This window comes from Peromyscus maniculatus, chromosome 3, assembly GCF_049852395.1.
Source record: "Peromyscus maniculatus bairdii isolate BWxNUB_F1_BW_parent chromosome 3, HU_Pman_BW_mat_3.1, whole genome shotgun sequence".
NCBI lineage: Eukaryota > Metazoa > Chordata > Mammalia > Rodentia > Cricetidae > Peromyscus > Peromyscus maniculatus.
In genome coordinates, this window is record NC_134854.1 from 111141733 (window position 1) to 111167399 (window position 25667).

General features: G+C 50.7%; 1 protein-coding gene and 1 long non-coding RNA gene across 3 annotated transcripts in view; both read left to right on the top strand.

Moving 5' to 3' along the window:
* Mgll (monoglyceride lipase) overlaps window positions 1-25667 on the top strand; it is a 105801-nt gene that overhangs the window by 48583 nt on the left and 31551 nt on the right. The gene's annotated exons all lie outside the window — the stretch shown is intronic.
* LOC143272437 (uncharacterized) lies at window positions 21676-24435 on the top strand. The gene is made up of 2 exons (XR_013049993.1): window positions 21676-23220; window positions 23266-24435. It is a non-coding gene; the product is annotated as an uncharacterized LOC143272437 (long non-coding RNA).

The window sequence follows — 25667 nt, forward strand, 5'->3', positions numbered from 1 at the left end:
CAGGTGTGTGCCACTATGCCTGGCACAAACTTTATTATTATTATTATTATTGTTGTTGTTGTTGTTGTTATTATTACAATAACTGCATTTATTTGTGCTTATGCATACTCACACTCATGCCAGGGCACACGCATGCCACGGCATTCATGTGGAGGTCAGAGGACAACTTTGGGAGTCAGTTCTTTCCTCCCACCACTTAATTCCCAGGGCTTTGGGTGTCAGGTTTGGTGGCAAGTGTCTTCATCCCCTGTATCCACCGAACCTGGCCACGTCAACTCTGTTGGAGTACACACGCGTAGCGAGTGATTCTGAGGAGAGGTGCAGTGTGAGCCTTGAGATGCACATGAGTCAGGTACCTGTTGCTCAGCCACATGGGAGTGACAGGAACCTGCAGGGTGTGTCTGATGGCAGCAATTTTGGGCTCTGGCAGCTGGAGCTTGAGGTGGGGGCACAGGCCATCTTCCCCGGAGGCTGTGGGAGCTGCCAAGTGATTTTTCTGTCTGGTAGTGTTTCAAGTGGAATTTACCCCAAAGGCATAGTCACTAGTCCAGAATTACTCATGTGGTCCCTCAGATGAAAATATTTAAGGTTTCCTGGCGAAAAGAGAACAGAATCGCTCTGGGGCTCTTGAAGAGGCAGTTTCTGAAGTGTTTAAATGAGTCACTTGTTGAAGGGGGAAAAAAAAGCCAGATTACACGTGGTCCTGTATTAAAAAGAAAGATTGAGTAGGGAAGGATGTCTGCTCCAGAGATGATGTTCTCTGTGGTTCTGGAACCGAGAAAGATTTGCCTATTATGGGTTATACCCAAAATACTTTTATATATCACGGGTTATATCTATTATCGTGCATATTATGGGTTATATCCAGATGTAGAGAAGAAACACTTTGGGGTCTAGAAGACTCAGGGTGGGTTTCCTTAAACTGCTGGCTTTGGGACCCTGAGGAGATCACCTGGTCTCTCTGAGCCTATTTTCTCACCCTCTGCAGCAGAGGACTCCAAGTCTCTTTCAGTCCCCTGGGGTCAGTAGCAGGTTAGGAGGGAGTTAAATTCACTAATTCACAGAGCATGCCCACAACCCAGGAAACCTTTCTGATACTGGCTATGACTGGTGATTCCTTATTAGGCTTGGAGGGGTCTGACCCCTTTTCTGGAAGCCACGTGTGTCAGGTCTAGAGGAAAGTCCATTGCCCCAAATCCTGGCGGCTAGACAAAAGCCAGCATCCCTCGGGAATGTGTGAAGCAGGTTCTCCTCTACCAAAGGAGCCATTTTCCTTATCACTGGCAGAAGGGACCAATGGCTATCTGCGGTACCTATTAGCATACCAGAGCGCAGGCTGGCCTCCGGGCTCCCTCAGTACCCGGTACACGTTTCAGAGTTCATGCTGGCATGCTTGCTTTTCCCAGCTCTCCTTGCCCTAAGCTCCCCTGGCTCACAGGCTCTCCCTGGTTCTCGGTCTCCTCAGAGCCCTGCTCTCTCAGCCAGGCTCTTTCTAACCTTCTCCTTTGCCCACATTCCCTGTCTTCCCCATGCTCTGCCCCGCTTCCTCTCTCTCTCTCTCTCTCTCTCTCTCTCTCTCTCTCTCTCTCTCTCTCTCTCTCTTCCTCCCTCTCTCTCCTCCCTCTCTCTTACCTTCTGCTCTGCTCCTGCTTCTCCTGGCCATGTTCAGTCTCTGCTCTGGAATCTTCCAGATGCCTCTGCCTGTTTCTCCCTCACACCTGCAGTAGAAGCCATCCCCTCAGCCGAACCATTGCCATGTCACCGGTTTAGACAACGTGGTAGTCCTTTCAAGTCTGTGCAAGGGTGTCTACCGCAGTGGGTCCTTACATGATTCCTCAGCTGGGTGCTGTTCTCCACCCACCCCAGGATGCTGAGGCAGGAGAATCACTTGAACCCTGGAGTTTGAGTTTTAATTAAAAATAAGAGCTGTCATAGCACAGATGATTTTTCTTTTTTAATGTAATTTATTTGTATTTTATATTCATTGGTGTTTTGCCTGCACGTATGTCTATGTGAAGTTGCCAGAAGCCCTGGAAATGGACTTACAGACAGGTGTGAGCCGCCATGTGGGTGCCGGGAACTGAACCCGGGACCTCTGGAAGAGCAGCCAAGTGCTCTTAACCACTCAGCCATCTCTCCAGCCCCCGATGGTTTTTCTCATTAATGGTTATTTTACTCCTGATTATCTTGGCAAGGAGCCTTTCAGACCTTGCTTGATGTGACTTATGACTGCGTTGGAGAAGGTCCAGTTGCTGTGGCAGAGGAGCACATACACAGCTCATGAAATACATGCTCCACAGCAGTGCTCAGCACTTAACTATGGCCTGGTGTGGCCCCGCCTCTTCTAGCACTTCCCATCCTTCAGTCCATGTACTCTACATACCAGGCCTGTGGCTGACACTCAGGGGCCACTTGTACAGCACAGGGAGCCATCCCCCAGGTGGTGGAGGAGGCTGGAGAAGCCACCCCGACTCTGCTGCCCCTTCGCCCCTGCCGGGGCAGCTCCTCTGCTTCCCTTCCCCCAGGCCCTCAGAACTGACGGAGCAATGTGCCATCCATCCATCCATCTCCCCAGGGCACGTCAAAGGTGGGTTCTGCATTGAGTCGAGAGAGGCCTCACCGGGGAGGGGTTGCTAACCTCAACCAGAGTGCTGCCCGGAAGACTCACTGAGTACTGGAAGTCATAGCCAAACACAGGGTGAAAATGTGAGGAATGAGGAGGAGCTGCAGAGAGCCGGGTGACAGGGGTCCTCAGAAGGACAGCGTGAGGCCTCTCAGCCCAGAGCGGGCCCGGAGCTGGTGGTGACAGTGAGGCGAGCCAGACACCCTGGGTATGCTCCCATTCAGAAGTGGGAAAGTTCAGTGGGAAGAGACAAGGCCAGGCCAAAGCCCCCTGGTTAGATGGGGTTCTTCTCCCATGGACGTGTGCGATGGAGGCCACTGCAGGGGCGACGTGCCAAAGTGTGGGCTTGACCACAGGTGTGGCCAAAGTTTGGAGACGGCTAAACCAGCCCAGGTGGCGGGGAGGAGGATGGTGCTGATGCCAGCAGCTTGGCCAACCTCTGCCAGCGGCGTGCCCACCAGGATGTCCCAGAGAAAAGGCTTCGGGGTCAGGGAGAATGCTGGCTGCTGTCCCCGCCATGGATTCCTATTTTCACCTCACGCAGTTGCTGGTGATGGCTGGGGTGCCTGACCAGGGTGCCCCGGCTCTTTCCCAAACACACAGCTTCGTGCAAGTGTCAGAACTTTTGAGAGCTGAGCACTGGCTGTGGCTGGGCAGCAGCCTCTCCAGTGGCCCGGCCACCCTGAAACGCCTGTGCTCTGGCCAGCATCGTGGGGTCCAGCTCACACCTCTCTCAGTACCCCTACCCCCACCCCCCCACCCCCACACACCTGCTCCTGACTCTCACATCCATAGTTTGCTTGAGGACGGCATTTACCAAAGGGTGTATTTTTAGTGTCCTGGCCATGTGTTCGTTTCCCAGCTAAACTTGGCTTCTCCGGTGTTGGACCCGATTCTCTTTTTAACTTTCTGTCTCCTCCCTCACCACTGAGATATGGCCACCGAGGCCAGGTGTGACAAGGACATCTGTGACATGAATGAGGAACACTGTCCTCAGTTTACCCTCATTTCCAACTCTCCCACAGCTGGGGTTCCATTTCTGGATGAGTTTGAGAATGGGGGAGCAATGAGAGAGAAGAGGCAGGGAGGACTCTGGGGGCTGAGCTCAGAGCAGGGGCTGGGTGGCCCGGTAAGAGTCACACAGCTGGACATGTCCAGGCAGGTGCTGCATCCGCTTGAGACACAGGATGCCACTGGATAAGAGTCAGGTGATTAGTCAGGTGATGAGGCCTTTGTCAGGAGTTGAGAGCAGGCTCATCCCAGAAAGAGCTCTACCCAGGAGAGAGGGAGGACAGGGTTTCTAAAGCCAAAAGCATAATTACATCACACACACCGGAGGCAGGCCAGGGGCAGAAGTTTCAGTTGAGTTGATTAAAACAATTTGTTCTATGTCATAAAACAATGGGCCTCCCAAAGCTGCAGGTGCGGCTGCATGAGAGTGTCCTCCTCTGCAGGATGTGCTTAGCGGGGGCTGGGGAGCAGTTGCGTGGAGCACGAGATGGAGTTGGCTAAAGCTAGGGCAAAATGGAGTCACTCCGGGCATTCTCCACTGGTCTCGGGGAGAATCAAATCGTTGACTCATCATACAAGGGGTTACACTGGGCCCTTAGGTCCATATTGTTAAATATTAACAAATGCTGCTCATTGTTTGACGGAGTTTAGCCGCCAGTTTAATAAGGAGGGGCCGATCATTAGACATGGCGGAAAAGGACCAGAGGACCTGCCAGGCCCCTAAGGTGGTCAGCCGTGGTTCCTGTCAAGCCAGCTATGGAATCAGCAATGGTTGGCCTGTCCTTCTCAGCAACTAGTAGATTCCAGCCTTCTGCAGGAGTTGTAAGGCTCTGTTTATTTTTAGGAAAATATTTATGTCATCCACAAGGGCCAGCTGTTATCTGGATGCATAGCCAGCCATAATTCATTAAAGAAACGAGGTGGGTTTTTTTTTTGTTTTGTTTTTTAAACAGACCTATTATTCCCAGATAGAGCAGAGCTAGTAACAATTCTTGAGTCAGAGTCCAGGCCTGGGGAGCTGGTGTGACTAACCCTACAGGAAGCGTTATCAAGCTTCAGCCATGCATAGACCTGTTGGCTTCCAGGTTTGCAGGGGACAGGGCTGATGAGCTGCCTCCCCGCCCCCCATTGTCTTTGAAGAGTGACTTGGAGCGGCTGGTCTGGGTGGATCCACAGTCCAGGCCTCCCCCTCAGATGGCATTGCTCTGCCGGGATGTGGTGGAGCCACAGGATAACAACTGGAACACAGCGTTTTAGTGAGAGCCCAGGTTCAGCCTGCTGTGCCCGGTGGCAGAGCCCCTTGTCTCTTATTTAAACCTCCCCTGGGGACTCCTTACAAAACCAGGTGTTGACTTTTCAGCCCTGGGATTAGCTTTGCTAAGGGGAGGAGAACTGGAAGCCAGGGTAAAGAGCATGGCTATAGCATTTCCCATAGCAGCTGGGCAGCAGGCTTGGACACAGGCCCCCCTGTTCACAGCAACCTCATGTTCAGGAGACAGTGAAGAACGATCTCCACCTCTCTGCTGTTGAGACATTAGGACACGGATGCGGACCCTCCCCTGGGTGGGAGAATTCATGCCCTCTCCCCTCCCCTCCCCCCTACCCGTGTTGTGTGAGATGTGGGGAGTCATTTATATTCCCCATAAATGAGGAGGCTTCCTAGCCAGGCCTACGCAGCCAGAGACAGCAGATTCTGGCAAGTCTTAGCTCCCTGTGCCTCCCTGTCCTGAAAGGAGGCTAGCATGCCATTTACTCTGATGGGGCCCGTGTCCCAAACTAGGAAGATGGTACTTCTTGAGCCTGGGGATGGTCTGTCATGTAAGTGTATTATAAAATTTACCCATTTTACTCGCGTATTAAAATTTTCATAACCAGTTCTTAAAATATACTGGATTTTAAAAATTATTTTATATTAAACAAATTTTTAAATTTCTTTTGAGTTACCTGCTTTAGGCCTAACTTTGATAGCATATGCAGAAGATATATAATAGGAGATATAAATTGCTGTCTCTCTCCAATTTTGACCCTGTAAATGAATTACATTTTTACTTCACTTGACCACAAACATAATTCTAGGCATATTAAGGGCGTTTAGTCATTTATAGGGTGAGTGATAATTAACTTTTATTTTTATTTGTTTTAATGGTTTACGATAAATTAGTAACTCTCACAGGATAGGATTTTTATACACTACTTATCCTTTTTAAGATTTTGAGTCTTGAAAGTTACAAAGTTTGAACTGATGCTATTTTAGTACCAAAACAAACTTTAAACCAAATATATAGTCCATGGATAACTGGGAACTTCATTTTCCTGATCCTCTCATAGTGCACTGTTAGAAAATCTAATTCAATTTAACAGACCTTTACTATAATAAGTAGCTCATCTTATCACAAAAAATGTAATTACTGGAGAGAACAGGAAAAGGGGGTTTCATAAGGAGATGTTTCTAAGAATAAAAAGGTGTACAGTTAACCACAGTTGCTGTTATGACTCAGCATCTCCAAATGGTTAAAGTTTAACAAAGTTAGCAAAGACATAAATGACCAGGCGTTTTCAAGTCAGTTATTATTACATAAATATATCATTATAACATTGGGAACATTAACAGATTTTAAGCATTAAACATTTTAACCTTAAATCTCATCTCCAATAAACCCTGTACAGCATATTCATACCTTTTGTGACTTGACTTCAAGCTTTTATGGTTTTGTCTTTATCTTTATTTACATAATTTATCTCATCTAAAATAATTTAACATTTTTTTTAAGGTCTCACTGATCTGGAGAGAGAAAGTTTACTTCTCAGTAAGATTTAGCAATACCAATGACCTTGAATGAGAGGTCATTTTTGTGAGCAAGAGCCAAGAAGAGGTTGGGGTCACTCAAAGAGCTAAACATCTGTAATTACATCTTAACCTTTACATTTAAAGCCCCCTTGATTAAACAATTAAAAATAAGTAAATACCATGAGGCATAATAACATTAACAGCTACCATTGGCTCTAAGAAGTTTTCCCTGAAGTGGGTAGGAACTTAGGTAATATCTGTTTTGGAGGCCTTTTCCCAGTATGTGTAGCAGCTTTCCCACAGCTGCATAGGTGGACACACCCTCTCTGTTCTTACTTTTCTAGCCTGTAAACCCTACTTTCTCCAGAAAACCTTGGGGCTTTGTGCAGTTTTGGGCTAAATTACATTAGTGATAGTACACTCAGGTGAGGGTCCAGTGACCTTGCCTACCTCCTCCTTTCCTAAAGGAATATTAATATTTAATAACCCCGGTTGTGATTATTTTGCGCAGGCACAGCTGGAGTTAGGAAGATGGCAGTTGTGCAGCTTAGAGATTTCTAGGCAATATCATCTTAATAATAAAAGGCTGAATCCAGATTCTGAACATAGGGTAATGCAATACATTAGTATTACCTACGTATGTACTGTTAAACCATTGATTGGCCTTGTAAGTTTCTGGATAAACCTTATAGAAAACATAAGACAGGCTTTATGACTTACGCAGCATGTGGTTGGTTATCACAGCCATCATTGATGTTGACAGCGTCTCACAGAATTTGGCTATTACACTGGAGTTATTATTGAGAGTTTTAGACATGGGACCCCTTTTATCCTTTCTGTGTATGAGCCTCTCATTAGCTGGTTTTGTTATAGGCATCTTTATAACATGAAATGAGCAACAGTAGCCTTGTAGCTGTTCTCAAATGCACAGTGCTCCCCCCCTCCCCAGGCTGTTCTGTTGTTCTCCTTTTTCCTGTCACAGAGTCGGGGCCAGCAGGACAGGGCCTTTGGAGGACACTAAGATAAATGTACTTGGTCTGAAGCGGGCAGGTCCAATCCTGTCTGCAGAGCCAGCTCCTCAGTGATCTGAATCAGCATGTGACAGTTTTTCAGTATCATCCACACCTGAAAGGCATTTATTTCTCTGTAAGACTGAACCCAGTGATCTACATATCCATAACCAATTTTATGTGCGTCTGCAGATGTTTAGTAAGTTTTCTCCCTCTTAAAAAGATATCAAGTTGCAGGATAACATAATGATTCTGTAAAGCAGCGAGATCTTGGCTCTTCAGTGGGTCAAACCACTAGTATATATATATTTCCCTTTGGCCCTTTTAAACTTATAAGTACCTGTGTAACCTAGGCCATTAAACTGAAAATCCTAAAAAACAGACACCTAAGGACCCCAGAAACTGGTGGGAACAAAAGCAAGAGTACCCAGGCTTGATGGGGCCGAAACAGAGGCAGGTAGCAGGCAGAGGGCAAAGGCGAGCCAAGAACAGAAAGAACATCCAATCTCAAAGGAAGCTCAGCTGGAGACCCAGGAGAAAGGACCCAGCACAGCTTTTATCTCCAGTCTCCTGCCAAAGCCATGCAGCCAAGGAACTCTTCTCCCCCCCCACCAAAAAAAAAAAAAAAACTGGCCACACACCCCTTGGCCACTCTGAGGTGGGGCCCTATATACTCACCAGCTGGCAGGACTGCCAGGATGTCTGGGGTCTCCCCACGGGTAGAGAAAGGGGAAAGGACTGTTTATCAGCTGCCCCCTCTGCAGCTCCTGCCCCAGTACCTTCCACAGCCACCATGGGCCCTGCACACCAGGTTGTCCTGCCCTGGTTGGGACCTTACCATACAGGGGTCAGCCTCAAGACTGCATGGCCCACTCCCAGACGGCTGGAGAAGCCCTTAGGAGAACAGGGCAGGAGTTGACGAGGTTTGGGCTCTAGGCAGGATCATAAGCCAGAGTTGAGAGGGGTTGAGATCAGAGAGGGATTGAGATGATCAGAGAGGTGTGTGGACAGTGAAAAGGAGGAGGAGCCAAGTGAGAAGCGGGCCGAGGGGGAAGACTTGGAGTTTACCAGACTCACTAATACAATGTCAGCAAAGAGGCTGGCACCACTCATGGAATATAGGCCACAAGGGCAGGGGAACTCTTCCCAAAGAAGAGAGGAGACCATGGGTCAGCTTCCAGTTGCTTTTAAGCCAGAGTGAACTCAGAGAGTGAGTTGGTTCTCTGGTCCCCAAGGGAAATTAGGGAAAGGGACTGTGATAGCTATTATTGGTTGTAAACTTGATTACATTTGCAATTAACTAAAACTCAAATGGCTGAGCATACTTGTGAGGGTTTGTTTTTTTTTCTTAATTAAATCATTTGAAGTGGGATGACCCACTTCCTTTTTTTTTTTTTTTTTTTTTTGGTTTTGGTTTTTTGAAAAAGAGTTTCTCTATGTAGCTTTGGCACCTTTCCTGGAACTCACAATGTAGCCCAGGCTGGCCTCATACTCACAGAGATCTGCCTGCCTCTGCCTCCCAAGTGCTGGGATTAAAGGTGTGTGCCACCACCACCTGGCTGGGATGACCCTGTAGATGAATTTCTGAATGGTCTTATTAAATAAAAAACACGGATCCAGATATAGGGGTGAAAGCCTGGGAAAGATCATGGAAATAGGGAAAGCCACAGCTAACCTCACCTCACCAACTCTGCAGCTTCCAAATGTGAACTACTTTCTGTCTACCCACACCTATATACCTTGCTGTTCTGCCTTCTGATTTACTCTCTGTGTCCAGCTACATCACTTCCTCTTCCTGCTCAGCTCTGTCACTTCCTGTCTGTCTGTACAGACCTCCAGACCTCAGAGGTTAACTAGTGTTGAAATTTAAGGCGTGTGCCACCACAACTGGCTTTGTTCCCAGTGTGACCTTGAACTCACAGAGATCCAGACAGATTCCTGCCCACTAAGTGATAGGATTAAAGGCGTGTGCTACCATTGCTTGACTTCTTTGTTTACTTATAATGGCTGTTCCTATCCCTCTGATCTCCAGGCAAGCTGGCAAGCTTTATTTATCAAAGCACAAAAAAAAAAAAAAAAAAAAATCACCACATTTCAACACAAATAAAATGTCACCACATGGCCCACTTCTAATCTGACTGGATCTTTGAAGTGGGAGGACATATCTTTAATCCAAATCTTTTGAGGTGGGAAGATCCACCTTTAATCTGGACCACACCTTCTGCTGGCAGCCTGGATGCAGGACATGGAAGAAGGAAGCTTGCTCTCTTTGCCTGCTTACTCTCACATTGCTAGCAAGTCCTTCACTGGCATTAGAGCCCACTTCTTTGGGATTCTGGCATTTACTGAATGAAGACCAGCTGAGACATCCAGCCTTGTGGACTGAACACTACTGGATTCTTGGACTTTTCATTCATAGGCAGCCATTGTTAGACTAGTTGGTCCATAGCCTGTAAGCCATTCTAATAAATCCTGTGTGTGTGTGTGTGTGTGTGCGCGTGCGCGCTCATGCTATATGCACATATATATTTATATGATTTATTATGGATTTATTAGAGAGAGAGAGAGAGAGATTTGTTCTATAAGTTCTGTCCTCTAGAAAACTCTGACAAAATACAATGACAAAAGGAAAGACCCAGAACAATAGCTGAGAGAGAATAAACAGGCTGGACTGTGTAATCACTCAAGCAGGCATCCAAGGAGATAGATGTAAGAAAAGGATTTAAGCAAAAGTTTGCAACCAGGACTTCCTCAGTGTCTTGACTCCTAGAGGAAGGTGCTGGGAGGGGCCCCTGTCAGTACTCACTCCAGAACTAGAGACTAACCCGGATAACAATGTCAAAACCTATTTCCTATGAGGCCCAGAGGACTTGGTCAGTTTTGGTCTTAGGAAACACAGTGGTCATTCTGGAAGTGTCGGGCCCTGGTATGAGAGTTACAGGGACCTGGAGTGTTTCAGGGGTCACCTCCTCTGTAACATGTCACCAAGCCAGAGAGGTGCAGAGTAAGGCCCACCCCCTTGAATGGCAGGAATCTCACTCGGCCTCCAAATGTGTCCACGCAAGACACGGGGAATGTCGTTAGATAAAGTTAGGGTAGAAAGAGCTGGCTCATCCCAGAAAGACCTCTCAACTCCAGAGAGGGGGAGGGGAGGGTTTATAAAGCTAAAACCACAATTGCATCACATCAGAGGCAGGCCAGGGGCAGAAGTTTAAAAAGTTTCGGTTCAGTTGACTAAAACAATTTATGTTGTAAAACAATGGACCTCTTAAAAACTTCAAGTATGAGAGTGCTCTGCTCAGCAGGATGTGTTTGGCGGAGACCGGGGAGCATTTGGCAAAGAACAAGATGAAGTTAGCTGAAACTTGAACAAAAATGGAGTCACTCTGGCAGTCCATAGGTCTCTAGAGGAGACCCAACTCATCAGACAGTCTGGCTACAGGGAGCCTTAGGAAGCAGAGGCTGCGTTCTTGGGTGTGTCTCTGGGCCCACCAGTGCTGACCAGATCTGAGCTAACCTTGTTCTGGAGGCGGCTGGGCAGCCATAGCAGTGGGACACTGGTCAGCTGCTTCGTGGGTGAGGGAGTGAGGTGGTGTAGCATGGGGCCGGGCTTCAGCTTTCTTGTGAGGGCCTGGTGGTGCCCACCTACAACCCCGGTACTCGGGAGGCCAGAGCACGGTGATCAGGAGTTCAAAGCCAGCCTGGTCTAGTCTACAGAGTGAGACCCTATCTTAAAATACAAATTAAAAACAGGCAAAACACACGTGCTCTGGAGGCCCCGTGCCCCGTGGGGCCCTTTCCCGCAGGACTCTGCTGTCCCCTGGCTGCTGGGATGGCTCAGAAGATCCTCTGGGTGTGTCTGCACGTGTACCCCAGCAGCGCCACAGAGCTGGCTCCACACCATGCACAGACACTGTCTAAATTTAAATCCCCTGCGTCCTGGTTAGGTAACGAGGACCTGGACTCTGCTGCTGCTGCTGCTGCTTTCTAAATTCTGAGTATTTTCCTAAAGACAATCACAGAAGGTGGAGCATGTGTCTGTCCTCAGTCACCAATCAGTGGGGGCACAGTGTGATCTTCTAGCACTGCTGAGGAGGAGGCCGGGGTGGGGGTGGGGTGGGGAGGAGCTGCTGAGGTGATGGGGTGGGGGGTCAGCTTCCCAGACCAAAACTGGGAGAAAATCCCACTGTTCCCTGTCACCAGGCAAAGGCCTGGCCCTGTATCTCTACTTCCGGTAGGTCAGGGGGAGTTGTTCTGTGTACAGCTCCCTCCCCAGAGAGGATCCACAAGGAACACCCCCCACCTCTCATCCTATGGGGGGTGAGGATGGTCTTCAAGTCCCTAACAACTGAAGCCACAGGTTTGGCCCTGGGTATGAGCACCAGGCTCTGTGCTTTTCCACAGCTGCCTTCCCCTCTGGTAAGTGAAGGTTTAGTAAGATTCTGCTGCAGATGGCCCTGAGCCTCTCAAAGGAACTTTGAAAGAACATGCTGAGGCTGGCTCTGTTTGAACACACCCTTGAGGAGCCCGCATGGTTGTGTGGGGTGCACACTGAAGACCTGCTGGGGGAGAGGGTGTTTATGAGCTGAGCCTTTCTGTGGCAAGGCTCAGACTGAGACATGTGACCAGGAAGTGGCCAGCCCATCCACAACTAAAAATAAATAGTTGGGCCTCTGCCAACACTCAGGACAAGCAGGAGCGAGTGGAGGGTTGGAGATTGGGGGGTGGGGTGGTACCCAGCTGGTCCTCAACTGGAACAGCCTGCCATCTGGGCAGGCAGGGTGCTCCCTAGGCCTCTGGTGATAATGTCACCAACTTGGAGGTAGCACAGTTGTGACGTGTGCTCTGCGGGTCTTCAGAGCTTCCGTTTGATTTCCATTCCACGAGTTGGCTGGGGGTCAGGTGGAGGGTCCTCGTCTCCACCTGAGGAGGAGAGAAGGACCAGCAGGTCAAGGCAGGACCAGCTGTCAATGCAGCTGTATTCCTAGGGCCACCACTGTTGCTCCCATGGTGAGAAGAGGACCCTAGGCTCAGGTGTGACACTCTGTGGTGCCTGACTGGACGTCTGAGAGAGAAGCGACATGCACGGATTTCACTCAAGGCCTGCAGGGAGCTGGACCCTAGGGGGTCCCTGCCAGAGATGGGATTGAGGAGGACATATGGGGATCACGGACAGTCCAGGCTGGCATGAGCTGCCTCTCCCTGCTCAGTATGAACGCAGGCATGCCTGTAGAAAGTTTGAGAAGCCGCTTGCTAACTCGGGCCTGAGTCGGTCAATTTAGGGGCAGCCCCCCAGGCAACCCGAGTGGCTGATGTCCTCAGGGTTTCACGGCTCCTGTGTAGGCTCTGGCACCATAGAGGATGGTACAGCAGAAGCCTGGCGAGACCTTCACCCCACTACAAGCTCCTCACCCCCAGTGCAGGCCAGCACCCCAGTCAGTGCTCTGGGAAACAGAGCCTGTGGGAGAAGCCGGCTTGCCCGGTGGGCTCAGCATAGCCTGGAAGTCAGTCACCGGCCTCCAGGGTGCTTCCCACATGCTGCAGCTGCTCTCTCAGTGTCGGTGGGCCTCAGGGCCACCTCCTTCACTTCCAACGACACCACTGTGCTGGGAACAGTGACCAAGGCCTGCTGCTCTCTGCCTTCCAGGCCCCCAGCACTGATAGCTGTTCAGTGGCCGCTGTTAAATTAGAGGGCAGCTACTGAAGCTGAGGGTTCTCCCGGGCTGTGCTGAAAGTCAGACTTGTGAACCAAACACCTGTGAGTGTAAATTGGGGTCAGAGATGGTCTGTGTTTAAAGAAAACACAACAACTATTTCCTGACTGGAAATTCCATCATACGGTACAAGTTACTTTGTCCACAAATCAGCCTGTTTATTCCTTCAGTATCCCTATTCAGGAGGCACGCTCAGAGACCTTCAGTAACTTGTCCCAGGAGACACAGCCGTAGTGTGGCAAATCCACCTTCAAATCTCCACACTGCTTCACCTTGCTATAATTAATTTCTGGAAGCTGCTTTGTGGTGTAGAAGCCACAGCTCCCCGCAAAGGGCTTGCCTCTGAGAAGCCTGGCTTGGGTGCCGTCCTCAAGCAAGTGGCCTTGGGTTTCTGCACCATGTGACAGAACTCCAGGAATAGCTCATGACAGGCAGTCTGGTGAGGTGTGGTGCCAGCTCCCCATCTCCTGCCAAGGCTCTGTAGATGTTCCAACTCTCCGAGGTGGCACCTGAGCCCAGCTGGGGGGCAGAGACAGAGGCGGGGCCCATCTCCGGAAGGAAAAGCTAGTCCTCGCCCCAGATCCTCCTCGGCTCCTTTGTATCCCATGGCAGTTGCATGGCCTGCGCCCCAGAGGGACCCGTTGTCTCTATTGACACTCGGGCTCTCTGGTATCTGATTCTGCTGATGGGGGCATCAGGGCCTCTGTGCCTTAGTGGCCATCTGTGTGACGGGCCCGGCACTTCCTCCTGAGACTCTGACAGCACAACACAAACCCAGCAGGGCAGATGTTGAAGTCTGCCAGGGACTCTGCCTGGCTTCCAAAACCCATATCCCAGCCTGGCTGTGGCTTTCGGGCATGACCTGGTGTCTAGGGTGAGGCCTGTCACAGCGGTGACCCACAGTGGTGAGCCACAGGGGTGATCAGCTCCTGGGTCCCCATCAGAGAATCACAGGGCCACGTAGCACTATTCTAGCAATTACTTGTCTGCGCAGATTGGGAGAAGCTAAGGGTGTTTATTCAGTAGAAACTTTTCTTTACCAAAAAAGGAGAGGAATCCTTTGCTGTGTTTTCTCGGGAGGCAGAGGGAGAGATTCTGCAGCCCTGAGTCAAATGGAGAAGCAGGACGGGCTACAGCGTCTGTGGGGTACTCAGACGGCACTGATGGATGCTCCCGGCCCACCCAGAACCAAGGGTCATCAGTCCCCTGGAGCGAAGCGTCTCTGTGGAGAGGTGCTGTTTCTGTGACCTCAATTATTCCTGGGAGTGCCACCCCTGCCAGCCAGCAGGGGACCCTGGGTGCCAGTGACAACCACTGATGCCCATGACACGTGGTCCAGAAGGAGGCACGCCAGCTCTGCAGAGTACTGGGTGTGCGGCGCACAGTCTGGGATGTTTGGCCATATCTGTGAGGGGCAAGCGGACTGAGTGAGAGATGCGGATGGTTCTGAGCTCCCCAGACACTGCATCTTGGGACCATAAACAGGGCTGGTTCATTACAATGGGGCTTGTGAAGAGTCTCGAGGACTGCCCCCCCCCCACAAACCCCCAGAATGATGTTGCCCTCACGGCCAGAGCGGTTTTTTTTGCACTTTTTCCAACAAATGCTTGTCATTGACTTGACATGGCAGGCTGACCGGTTCTCCCATTGTTTTGCTATAATATATATCTGATTTTTTTTGTTTTAATGACGGTCTTTTGAAAGAGCAAGAGAAAATTGTAGGTGACTCCCCCATCCTCCTCGCTCCCTACAACGGAGCTATTAAGATGAGATTGACACTGTGTCTTTCAGCTCAGAGCGCCAGCAGAGAGAAGCCGGGCTGCTAGTTAATTACAGGTGCAGGCAGGCTGCTGCCAGAGGCTGGGCCCGCAGGCGCCACCTCACGCTGAACAGGGCTCGCTGTGACTCTGCAGGTTCCTGCACCAACCCTGAGCCTCCTTCATTCTCTAATTTCCTGGGCACCTACCATGGCTGCAGGCGGCCTTAGGCTCCGTAGCAGGCTTCTCCTGCCTCCTGACAGGCGCGAAGCCCAGCCCTTGCCACAGCTGGAAGATGTGACTTCAAGGTCCTTCCCACTGAAATAAGAGCCAGGAAGGAAAACAGCATGAGGGGCGACAAAGCCTTTTGGGTACCGGCCTTCCTTCTGGGCCCTCTGCGAAAAGGTGGCAGATGAGCAAAGCCCAGAAGGAGATGAGAGGAGCCAGCAGCCAGTGCAATGGTCCTGAGGTTCACGGGGGTGGGGGTGGGGGTGGGGGTGGGGGGAGTGGGGGAGATGGGGGGGATGGGTGGGTGGGGGCTGCCTGGCTCAGGAAAGCAACAATCCAGATACTGCAGACAGGGTGAGAAAAGGAGAACGTGGTAGGAGATGGGATGGGGTGATGGGAAACTGAACCACCCCGGGCCCAACAAACCTCATTTTTCCCCCGTCTATAAAATAGGAACAGAGGACCTCAGGCCAGTGTCACACACACTGACTAACACATGCCAGGTTCACACGTGTGTGGGTGGTGCTCATCCAGCTCTCTGCAGACACAGCTCAATTAGGTGACATTGCACTTAGACTCGGGTCTACTACCCTGGCTCTGTCAGAGGATGCTCTGGGTACCAAGTGACTCAAGAGAGCTCAAAAGCTGCTCGAAGAGGGGTCCGTGTGACCGTCCTATGTCTGTGTCACAGAGGCTTCCCGACTCACAGTGGTTCTCCTTAAGGGTTTTTTGTTGTTTTTTTAGCTCTGTGATGACGGTGGGAAAGCAGTCTGCACCCAAGAGGAGCTACAGTTCGGATTGTGGATTGTGATTTTTGTGTCAGATAAATGGCAGGGCTGAGGGAGTGAGCTGCAGCCCCCAGGGAAGGCCCTAGGTTGCTGCTCCGGCTGCACAGTGAGGCCGTGCGTGCTGCAAGGCACAGCTGAGACATGCCTAGCAGTTTCTAACAAACAAGAGAACCCTGGGTAGGTGATGAAGCAATTAGAGGCGAGTCGGTATTGGTAGATTGCTCTCTGCTGACTGACCCGGTCAGTCACGAGCAGGAGGACGCTGTGTAACAAATTCCTCTGTAACAACAGGTATGTCTTCTTTGTCTTGCTGACTTAGTCACTCGCCTGGGCGCAGTGCTGAGCCTTTGCTGGTCCTGCTCCCTCTGTGTCTCCCATTTGGCTTGGACCAGTGGTGGCTTGAGTCATGCTCTTTCTGGGACAATGGCAAAAGCCACTAAGGGTGACAGAGTCCAGTGGTGCTTCCCCGAGCTGGGGCTCAGACTGTATTGTTTCTGCTCACATCCCACTGAAACCAAGTCACGTGGCCACGAGCCACATTAATGGGGGAGGGGCAGGGAGGACCTGTGGTGACGGAACAGAGTGTGCATGAAGAAGACGGGAGGGCCTGCCCCGCTGCTGATCTCGGCCTCTGTCATCATCGAGGGGGGTGCATTGGTTACTTTTGTTGCTGCAAACTCACCCCCACCCGGGCGATGGACTTCTTCCAGAAAGCCTGGACTCTCTAAAGGTTCCATGACCTCCACAAACAACATCACCTACCGAGAAGGACCAAGTGTTCAGATAGCTGAGCCTTACGGAGGGACGTTCCTACTCAGACCGTAGCTCCAGCCCAGACAGCTGCTCTTGTATGTAACTATGAGTTGAACCAGAAAAAAATTGGTTTCTGACACTGGAGAAAATCTAGGAGCTTAGATGTGGCAAGGCCAGGGGGTCAGAGCACAATGCAGGGCAGTCTGGTACACAGTTCCCGAGGGACGTATTACACAGGACCTCTGAGAGCACTGGGTGGGTCAGGAGTCGGAGGGACAGAGGGCGCTTGTGAGGAGGCTGTCTGTGATCTTCATGAGAGGGACTGAAGAGGCAGGGCCAGCCGGCATGGGCTCCTGCCCTGCGGTGTCACTGGCCTGGTGCAGGTGACTGGCTGACTGGCTGGCTTGAAGATGGGACGTACGCTTCTACGCAAGCCTTGGCATTTTGCCAGTGTTCATAGACCCTAGACATTCAAAAGCGACTAAAAAGACCCGTGTCACCCGGCCTAGGACGATGCCTCCACAGCGTCATCAGGGAGATAGTCTCTTCCTCTGCTCGGCCGCCTGAGAGCATCCAGCCCCCTGTTTCCATCTTGGTCAAAGACAGCGCAGGAGTTCAAGCCATTAAGTCACCGTCACTTTTCAAACTAGAAGTGATGTCCCTCTGCTTAATTAAGACGCCTTTCTGAAAATTTCCTCCATTGACCTCCTTTTCTCTGTCAATAGTAGGACTTAGTGTCTCGGTGACCTTGAGTACAGGGTGGCGAGGGCTGCCATTGTGGACATCCCCTCCCAGCATGGCTGTGCCTCCACTTGCTAGTCCATGCCTCTACCCTGGTGGCTGAGCCCCGACTCCCAGGGGAGAGCTTCCACCCTGTGGCCATGCCTCCACCTACATACATTCCAAAGCAGCTGTTGTGCTTAGAGCTTGTTCAAAAGCCCGGTGACAGCCACAGCTGTTGTGGTCATGGGACACACGCCTTCAGTCCCAGCAGCAGAGGCAGAGGCAGGTGGGTCTCTGTGAATCTGACGCCAGCTTCGTCTAGGCGTCTAGGGCGTTCCGGACCAACTATGGCTCCCTATGAGACCCTATGGAAAAACAAACCAACAGACAAGAAAACCTATAGCATATACCTGTCATTCCCTGTCCCTCCTGGGCATGGGAGGCCACCAAGTGGGTTGGTGAGGGAGAAGTGTCTGTCCCGCTCTTGGGAGAGCCATGCATGAGTTCTGAAACCTTCCCTGTGTACCCTCTCTCCTCTCAGAGACACCACACTGTGAGCGCAGTCTTGGTCTGGTCTGGCCCTCCCCTGCATGGTTTGAATCAGCTTTTGTTGTGTTTTCCTCTCTGAGGTTGCACACTACTGGTAACTGTAAACCAGTGCTTCCCTGAGGCCTGGGGTGGCCTAGAAGCGTAGAAAAGGCCACAGGGTGGGGCTGGGGAGGGCAGAAGAGATGACTCAGATGGCATAAGTTTGCCTCCTTGGCGAGCCCGAGGACCTGAGTCTGAGCAACCATATGAAAAAGCTGGGCACCGTAGTGGTGCCTCCCTTTAAAGTTGGCACTGAGGAGGCAGACCCAGCAGGTCCCTGGGGCTCACTAGCCTGCTCTGCCGTGTTTTCTAGACATACAGGCAGATTCCGTGCAGCGAGAGAACTCAGGGTCCCAGGTCACTTTGCGGGGAGGTCACAGCCCCACAGCGTGTTCTAAGAGAATGTAAAGTGAAGGCATCCCCTATCCTGGAACCACCAGAGGTGACAGTGTCCTCCATCTTCAGCGCCTGCAGAACCTGGCTTGCCCTGAGCATGTGTCCTTATCCAGATGTGGAACAGAGGACTCACCTGTCCTCTGTGTGATACCTGAAAACACAAGGAGAGCTGTGTCCTAGGTACCTTTCAGCTTCTGTGAAGACCAAAAGCAACTTAGGGAGTTTACTTCAGCTTGCATGTACCAGTGGGGGAAGCCAGGGCAGGCGCTAAAGACAGGAACCTCGAGGTAGGAACTGGAGCAGAACCCATCAGGGAATGTTGCTTACTGGCTTGCTCTGTCCGGCTTAGGCTCAGTTACCTTTCTTACACAGTTCAGACCCACCAGCCCAGGGTATGGAACTGGCTGGACCCTCCCACACCAGTTAGCAATCAGGAAGATGCCCCGCAGACACGCTGCCCCACAGGCCAATCTGATGGAGGCAATTCCTCTTCCAAGATATGTGAAGTTGGCTACCAGGATCAGCCATCAAGGTTTGCTCTCTGGTTCCCCTCCTCTGTGGTTTTCTTTCTGAGTGGGTGCCTCCTTTTTTGTTACCATCACTCCCTCATCTTCCTCCCACGGGCACCTGCTGTTCATTGTGTAACACATCAGTGGAAATTCCTATCCTTTTTCAATACAAGAGCCTTGGGTCAAAAAAAAAAAAAAAATCAACCATGGACAGAGCAAGGCGAAGAGCAGCGGCTGGAGCCAGGCATGGTACTGCACACCTGTGACCCCGGCACTCAGGAGGCGGAGGCTGAAGGACTTCAGTAAACTCAAAGGCCAGCCTGGGCTACACGGGAAACTCCAGCCTCCGGGCCTCCATAGAAAATCTTAAAACACGAAGCAGGGCTGGTCAGTTGGCTCAGTAGGTAAAGGTGCTTGCTGTGGAGGTCTGAATTCAATTCCTGGGACCCATGTGAAAACGGAAAGAGAAAAACAGGTTCCACAGAGTTGTCCTCTGTCCTGAACACATATGGCATATGCCTCCCCCTCCACACACACATACATCATGCACACATATATAATAATAAAAATTTAACAAACAAGAAAAAAGGTAGCCATGGGCTATGTATTCCTCTTAGATTAAAGCTGGAAAGAGCAGTCTTTCTTGATAAGCCATGCTACCTACCCGAGGCTGGTTCTCTTCTTGATAAGCCATGCTACCTACCCAAGGCTGGTTCTCTCCTTCATAAGCCATGCTACCCGAGGCTGGTGGGGGTGGGTGCAGAAAGGCGGGATGAGCCCAGAGGGAAGTGGGAGTCAAGAAACAAACCCATTAAACACGAATATTCAGTGGGTTTGGGGTGGATGCCTCTGTTCATTGATCCATGCATTTGGGGGAGGCATGTCTGTCAGGCTCCCTTCAAAACATTCCCCGGCTACTGATGCTTCTTCTCCATTTCTGCTCTGGAGAGCCCCTCTGCTACCGAACCTTTGGAAATGGCTCACACGCTGACCAGCCGAGGAACCCAGCCACACCAAGGCAAGCTTACATCTCCCCATGGTTCAAAACAAGGAGTTGAGACAGGGTTTTCCTGTGGAGCTCTGGCTGACCTCAAACTCACAGCAGCCCCCCTGCCTCCGCCACCTGAGGGCTGGGATTACAGGTGTCCACCACCATGTCTAGCTCAGTTGTGATTTTGCTATAATAAAAAAAAAAAGGTGTCCAAGACATATAGCTAAGGGGAAAAGTAGATCTGCTTATGGAAGGCAGCAGCAGACCACTTAGCAGAATTACATGGAGGTCAGGGAGGGGTATGAGTGTGTACAGAAACATCTGAGGAAGCAGCAGGGTCAGTCGCCAGAGAAGTAGCCAGATCCCACCCAGGTACATTGTCTTTTAAAAGGCATACCGATTTTATATGAGTAGGCAACAGTGCCTGTTGACCACTTGCCACGTACGGTCCCTTCCACTTGACTTCTGAAAGGCTTCGCTGCAGATCAGAAACCCCAGACATCCGTCACAGGAGGACAGTCTATTGGCCAGACTGTCATATTCTAGAATGAAATTCTCCAGAATGAGATGTTGCAGAGTTTATTTGTGCAACAGTAAGCTAATGAGTTAGCTGTGTAACATGCTACCCCTAAAGTTTAGTAGCTGGAGACTACTTATCTAGCCCTTGATGCCATGAGTGAGTGTATCAGGATTTGGATGGATAATTTGGGGGTCTCAGCCAGGCCCTCACACGTGTGTTGTCAGCTGCAGCTGGGCGGGGCAGCTCTGTGTTCTGGGGTGCCTGGGTTTGCTGGCGGGGTAGTGCCAACGGGGGCACCTGTGATCACCAGAGAGGGCCCGGGCTGGCATAACAGTGTCTTGGGAGCCCACACAAGAGTTTCAAGTCCTTCTCAGTAAAGGCTTGAACATGCTACATTCCCTGCGGTTCTCAACCTGTGGGTCCTGTCCCCTTTAGGGGCACGGAATGACCCTTTCACAGGCGTCACCTAAGACCATCCTGCATATCAGATACTTATATTGTGATTCATAACAGTAGCAACATTATAGTGGGGGAGTAGCAACGAAAATAATTTGTGGCTGGGGGTCACCACAGCATGAGGACCTGTATTAAAGGGTCACAGCGTTAGGAAGGTTGAGAACCACTGGCTTAGGCTAAAGTTGCAAGCTCCAATCTAGCCTTGCTGGGACACATTGCAGAGAAGTGTGTATGGGGGGTGGGGGGTCAAAGCCTGAGCCATTTCTGCAGTCAGCCCACCAAATGCCCGATGATGCATTTGCCGGGGTGGCTGAGATCACGAGAGGTGTCTCTTGAAACTCTTGCTGATAATTGCCTTTTCTGTCCCAGGCATGCCTCTGTGGCAGTTAGGGAATTGTCTTGATGGCTTCAATCCAGGCCAGCAGCAGCAGCATCCTGCCTCTATTAAGGGGCTCTTGACGCTGATTGCCATTCCCCTGCCCTCCCTCCCCTCACATTCACTTAGCTGGCTCATTTTCATATGCTCAACACCTCGCCACAGCCTGCACCTCAGTGCAGTGCACAAATGATCGGACTCCAGTGACAGCCACCCAGCAGCTCTGATTGCAGGCTGATGGCCCCTTAGGTTCATGCCCTGTTAGACGTACACATCCCCCCCGCTAACGAGAAACTGCCACTTCATTTTAGAATAGAAAAATATGGGGGGGGGGCGGGATGACCAAGAAATAAGATAGTTTTAATCGTCCAATTTGCCATGGTGTGTAAGTTGTGTGTGTGTGTGTGTGTGTGTGTGTGTGTGTGTGTAAGAAGAGAGGGGGGGGAACACAATATGGACAGATGGCCCCTTATGAGGCCCTGGGGTCCAGCCTCCACTTGCTGTTTGGGGCATTTTCCTTCATGTTTGCATCACCTCTAGGTTTTTTTTTAATGTTCTGAGATTAGAAAATGGGAATGCATCTTGATGGGAATGCTATGGAGACCACCTGCTGACAGAGAAAACTGAAGCTGGGACTCTGCTGCCCTGGGGACCCCCACCCAGTGTGAATTTGTCTCAGATTACTCCCGACTCTTGTCAGGGACAGCAGCGCTTCTGTGTGGGGCCAGGCGTTTGATCTCCAGCATTGAGGGAAAACAAAACCAAAGCACGGAGGACAGACACCCTGTTCTTGCCCGGTTACTTTTAACTCCACTCCAAGTGGTTGACCCAGGGCCCCTCCCCTGTGGAGTTCAAGTGTCTCTACAAGATAAGAGCTCCAGCTGGTTTTCAGGATCAGGCCCCAGGGCTCCAGGGTTGTGACCCAAAGCCTTGTTTGTTTGGGTTCAGTTGGCTGGGCTGCTCTGGGACCCCAGAGGGGGCAGAGGCTGCAGCCCTGATGTGGCGTCCGTCCGGAGTCTTCAGTGAGACGGGTTTGCATGGGAGTGGACCTGGACTTGAGGCCCGTACCTCCTGGAGTGAACTCTTGTCTGGTGACCGCTGCCTCATTTTCTCTGGCTCAATTCCTGGTACTGTCCACACCCTGGGAATAGTCAAGTGAGACGTGGTGTCATGGAACCAGAGGCAGCGTCGTGTTCTGGTGGGACGACACTAGGTTTGTGTCTTCTGGGTGCCCAGAGAAGAGTGTGGAGGGAGGACCAGGGGTGGGGGGAAGCAGGTTGTTTGAAAATGGTGAGAAGAAGTTCAGACAGGGCAGAATACCCGAACAGCCATGCATGTCTGCCTCGTGGGGCGGTGCCTGGAGCCTAGGGGGCTCAGAGCAGTGTTAGGGTGAGTGGTTGGAGCAACTTCCAGAAAAGTAGGAAAGACGTGCATGTCGTGTCCATGTGAGAAACAGTGCTTATGGCTACAGCTGTGGTTTGTGTTTTCCACAGAAGGAAGGTCAAGGGGATTCTACCACCCGTCTGGATCCAGCTTCACCCCTGCCATACAGGGTCCCCCATCTCCTCTGGTTCTGTCAGCCCTGGTGGGCTGCTAGCTCCTGGCTACTTAATGTTCTTGTTCCAGTCTTGGGCTGCCTCGATTCTCTCGGCTCCTGGCTCCTGAGTCTCTGTCCCTTACTCTAGAAAAGTCAAAATGATTTCATTGACATGATATGCAAACGTTTACATTCCCCGTTCAGTCTTATAAGGGTTAGAGCACCCCTCCCCTTTCATCCTCTCCTGCTCTGCCTGTGCCTGCACATGGGGTGGGTTGCCATAGAAACGGTGCCCTGAGGCTGGGCTTTGCTCTGGGTCCAGACCTCGCTGAAAGCCTGGTTTGGCCCAAGCAGTGAGATCGCATTTTGGATTATGTATGTCCACCACAGCCGGAACTCAGAAGTGCTCGGCCAGGCTTCCTCAGTCCTGCCTGCAGGAAGTAAACGCTGAGGTAGATTCGCAGGGTGCTCTGTGGATGCAGGAAGTAAACGCTGAGGTAGGTTCGCAGGGTGCTCTGTGGAGGGCGCTTTCTCATTTAACCCTTTGAACAATCTGTCAAACAAATACAGTCACCCCTGATGTCACTTGTCACTGGTGGAAAGAAATATCAAGGATCTCAGTGGCAAAGAAATGTGTCAAGTAACACAGCGAAAAGGCGGCCGTGCGGATGGAACCCGCATCTCACAGCAAACCCTATATTCTTTCTGCTGCCCTGCCAGCAACTGCCTGCCAGTCAGTGGCTTCACAGCATAGGGCAGATATTCAAAACATAGTCTCTAGCTGGTCTCCTGGTCTCCTGACACAAATAATGGCCATCGAGAAACCACTTTAAAAGAAGCACCCTGCAAATGTGAGTCGCCTAAGGGTCATGCTAAGTTGCCTGTTCCTCTGACACCCCCATTCAGTTCTGTTTGTGAGATATATATATATATATATATTTAAATATATTCCTGAATTTTTAAAAGCCGCTGGGATTGCTCACAGTAAATGTTGCAGTTGGCCTCCAGCCCCACTTGGGATTTTCAAGCATCCCGTTATTCTGTTGCAGACTTCATTCCTTGGTGTGTCGCATCCTGGAAGTTTCTAGCGGTACACGCCTCTCCACCTCCCAGCTGCTGCTGGCTTCGAAGCCAGAGCCACTCCCATTGAGAGACGTGAGCCAAAGGGATAGCTTTCTGGGGTGATTCTGGCCAGCCCCCACAGTTTCCCAGAGCCTCACCATCCCATGAAAGAGAGGCCTAATGGGAGAGAGGCCTGGACGTGCATGGCACGTGGGGATGTGAATGCCCATCCCACAGATCCTGTCTCCCTTGTTCTCCAAACCGCCATCCTAGAGCACGACACAAAAGGGAGCTGGTCCTGCTAGACACCAAGCATGGCAGTTGTGACGTTTTTTGTCATGTTGTTTCCTCTTATTTATACAGTGGAGTGTAGGATGTTTTCAAATAAATCCTCTAAATAAGAAATTCTGAGAATGCACGACTCTGAAAATGCGCACCGATAACAGCCTTTTAGTTGGTTACATTATAAAGCATGTTGTAACAGCTTAAAAAAAAAAAAAAATCTGAGTCGAGATGTGTTTCCATAGCCCATATGCTGAATTCTGGCATCTTTATACCTTTCCCAAGCTGTTGTCAATTAGTAAAGAAATTAATTTCTGCCTTGATCTCTGTTGTAAATCCGAGCTTGTGTTGGGATGCTGTGGGGAGATGCCCAAGGCCACACAGTTTTCTCCCAGCAAAGGCACCTCGGTCGGTGGATGGAGAGACCGAAGCGGGCTGTGCCGAGTGCCCCAGGACAGAAACTTGGACCATCAGCAGACAGAGAGGAGGAAATGGCTTTTGTTGAGGGAAACAAATCCTTTTCCAGGCCGACAAGCTGTGGCCTTGGTCTTTCTGCCATCTGCGTGTTTTTCAGCCAGAGAGAGAGAAGCAACCTGCCTGCTTAAGCAACATCCCTTGCCCTGGCAAGAAGGACGGCCACACACGGGCGCACAGTTCTTGCCTTCTGTATACCAACCCCCTTCTCCTATCCCATTGACCTATGATTCTGAGTCACACCCTGCTCTTGGAACCTGACAGGATGTTGGTTGTAGTATTGTTTGAATGTGTTCTCTGATGACTGCTTTTTATTTTTTTATGGCAAAAAAGGAATATATGGCACCCCTAGCATTTTGATTTGTTACTGGTTTTAGTGGCTCACATATTGGTGGGTAACCCCCTGTGCTCCTGGAACCTCCATTTTTGAATGTTGCAGAAGGTCAGAAGACACCCCAAACCTTAATGGAAAACTTAGTTGGAAACTGTGACGTCTGATGTTTTGAAAGCTTAGTACTAAGTCACCACAGAAAGAAGAAAGGACACACAGGATGTGTCCTGGTTCCTATAAAGCACTGAGATTAAAGGCTGGAGCCAGCAATCAAAACAGTCACCGGGCCATGCCTGGAGCTGGAAGGCGCGTAGGCAGGATTTTCTGTCAAAACACTCTTGGGGGCATTTGATGTGGCTCAGGCAGTCAGTCCTGTGGGTCTGCCTGCGTCAGGACTTCAGGTCAGATGGCCCAAAGCTGGGAGTATTCCATGACCCATTATTTGGGTCATATTTATTTATTCTATAGCTCGCTCGCCATACCAATGGCAAAGAAATAGATTGCCTTTTAAAAAACAGAGAGGTGGGGCTTGGGCTGTGGCTCAGTGTTGGCCGGGGCACTTGCTTAGCATGTTCAAGGCACCTCGGAGAAGAAGGAGAGCAGGGAAGAAGGGGGTAGAGGAGAAGGAGGAGGCATGGAGCACTAGACTCCATGTACAACCGCACTCCCAGCACTCCAGAGGCTGAAACCGGACAGTCACAACCTCAAGGCGCCTAGGCAACAGAGTGACTTCAAGGCCAGGCTGGGCAA